Source organism: Seriola lalandi, unplaced genomic scaffold (genome assembly GCF_002814215.2).
Source record: "Seriola lalandi dorsalis isolate HSWRI2012SDOR001 ecotype SW California unplaced genomic scaffold, Sedor1 jcf7180002054981, whole genome shotgun sequence".
Taxonomy (NCBI): domain Eukaryota; kingdom Metazoa; phylum Chordata; class Actinopteri; order Carangiformes; family Carangidae; genus Seriola; species Seriola lalandi.
In genome coordinates, this window is record NW_019525661.1 from 431,445 (window position 1) to 434,578 (window position 3,134).

A 3,134-nucleotide genomic window follows, 5' to 3' on the forward strand; every position below is an offset into this window, starting at 1 on the left:
ACATACATATATAAATAGAATATTATTTGCACAACATTTTAAAATCTTTAGTCACAACTATAAAAAATCACACTTGTTTTTGTTTGCATCTGCACAAAACAAGTGCACACTGATGGACCTTCAAGTGTCATGCAGAGTTTCGGTTTTATCTCTCCAGCATTACTGCATGTTGGGATAGGTTGGATCACAAAGGATCCACCTGTTGGAGCCTCCGTTGCCCAGGAAACAAAGGATGCATTTGAGGGAGCCATTGAAATAAAACAGTCTAGTCGTGCCGCTGTGAACACAACTGTTCACGGTGGCGTGGTCTTAAAATGCAGACTGAAGGATGAGACCCCTGAAGTGGGACTGCACTAGTGTCTGACTCTACTCTGCTGATTGCTTTTTAGAACTTCCTCCTTATGCACTGAATGCCTCTTCCACTAAATCTAACTGTACAACAATTTCTTATCAATGATCAATTCCTTATTGACAAGTGGTGTAATTATAATAACCTCTGATTTATAGTCTGCTGGAAATTATTGGACAGGACCTAATAGGCAGGACATAATAGATGATACTTACATCGCTTTATTGGAACATACAGTTGTGTATCATCCGTGAAGCAATGGAAATCAATATTGTCTATGCATGATTGGCCCCAGGGGGAGAATCTACTGCATATGGTAAATAAAAGGGGTTCAGGAATAGACCCCTGTGGGACCCCAACAAAAGAAAAGAGTGAGAGAGAAGGAGTATCCAAACACAACAAAGGAGGAGCTGTTAGATGAGCCAGTGCAGAGCCACGTCACTGTTGTGGTCATCATGCGGTCATCGTCACTGTCAACATAGTTCCTCAGACTGATTAAGACATCGTGGTCCACTGCGACAAACACTGAGCTGAGGTCAAGAAGAATTAAAGGTCTGCACCAACTGTGAGAATTAGGCGACATGTGACCTTGACCAAATCAGTGTCAGTGCTGCACAGAGAGCCAAAACCAGAATATTTGTTTCTTGTTCATAAGAGAAATGACTTGTATGATTTTTTTCTAAAAGCTTAGATAAGAAGGCCTCCATAGAGGATCCACAGAGGGCTTCTTTAAAGATCCTCTGATGAAAATCCAGTGTTTAACCTTGTTAACATCCATATGATGTTTTTATATAACACAGACATATGATGAATGAAATGAGTGTTTCCACTTTGAATTGCAGTGACACAATGATGTCTCATAAAGACAGAGTCAGACAGCCAGGGGTTTCATACGTCACAAACCTCAGGAACCAATCCTGTCAACTAGTGGGTACAGAGAGAGAGGGAGTTAGCATTAGCACAACCGCTAACACTGTGTCAGCCACTGCCAGTTACAAGCTAACAAACAACATAAACAAATAAAAGATGCTAACTGCGCTAACCGCTAACCTGATCCATCTGCTAGTCTCTGGTTCTGGTCTCAGACTCCTCATCTGAGTCTGGGTCTGACTGAGGCTCAAACATGTGGCTGAATCTCTCTGATGTTTCCTCCTCTACTCATCTTCTAACTCTCTGCTCTTTCACCTGTCCACCTGGAGCCATCAGCTGGTGGGCGGAGCAAAAGGCCTGATCCACATTTCTCAATCATGAAGTAAGAGGAGATGAGCTTCAGACCCAGTTTAATGTGTGAAAACCATGTAAAACTAAATATGAATCATAGCAAAGGATTTTTAGTTTAAAACATGACTGGAGAGGAACTTTAAGAGCGGGTAAATAGTGGCATGTTTAAAATTGGAGGAAAAATGCCATTTGATAGAGAGTAATCAATAATGGCTAAAATATCTGCACCAACCCCATGAAATACAGCTTTTAAAAACCCAGTGGGACTGCAGAGTAGGTGGTAGGTGTTCCAGGGATGTCTGAGAGATGTCAATATGAATCAATGAGCCTGTGAATAGCTTTTGTTTCAGGGCTTGCAAGAGACATAGAAACTGTCACATAGACCTGTCACTCAAAGAGGCCACACTATCAATTATACACAACTGTAATCCTTAATAAAATGTAAACAGGTGAGTTATATAAGCAGTTGACATGAAGGAAGAAATGAGCTCTAGAGAGCAAAACTGTTTTTGTACCAGGCTGTAAACATGTTTATTTCTGCTGTAAAGTTGGACATTTTAACATGGGAGTCGATGGGGATTGACTCACTGTTGGAGCCAGACTCTAGTGGCCATTAGAGGAACTGCAGGTTGTGGTTCTTCAGTGCTGGCTTCAGTTTTTAGCCTCCATTTTGATGCTTGGGGAGATCACCTCATGACGATAATCTGGTGGCGCTGTCAAATACCTATCTGAATCCATACAATAAGATTTGTTGGCATGTTTGTACAATCAAAAATCAATGATACAATACGTGTTTTTTTTTTTAAAATGCAGTTTTATTTTTATATGATGTAGTGGATCATTTGACATTTGTTGTTCACCTCAGATGTATCATCACTGAGTGCATGTCGAGTGTGAAAACAGCAAACTCTGTGCCTCTGTGTCATCTCCCACACTCACACACACACACACACACACACACATACACACACACACACGACTCAAAACACTTGGAGCCTCTCACACACATGTTCTCTGTCCTCAGTGTTTTTCTGCTGGTGTTGGTCTGAAACAAACTCTGATCCACACTAACACGTTAGATAAACAGCGAGAGTGACGCACTGTAAATAATCATCTCCACAGTGAAGCAAAAGCCTCAGTGACTACACTAAAAACTGATCACAGTACTGCTGACTGCTTCGGTTATGTAACTGCACTGGAGCCGCAGTCATCTCACACAGTACGTTAAAAATACTATTTATAATATAGTGTGAGTGTGTATCAAGTGCCACCTTTAAATAGTGCCATGAATTATTCTTATTCTACTTGAAATTCAGCACAAACACAATAAACAAATGCTGAAACTTACTTTCAACAATTACACACTGTATGTCATCAGTTATCAAACTGTCAGCCTGGAAACAGACTTCACTGTGAGCTTTTGTGTTTCTTTTTCAGCAGAGCACAACAGGTAGAGTGAAGACACGTCAGGTCTTTTTCTTTTTGTGTTACTTAAACTTTTATTTTGTATCATTTTTTATTACAAAAGTGCAGTGTACACGACAGCAAAATGGTTGCCACAATA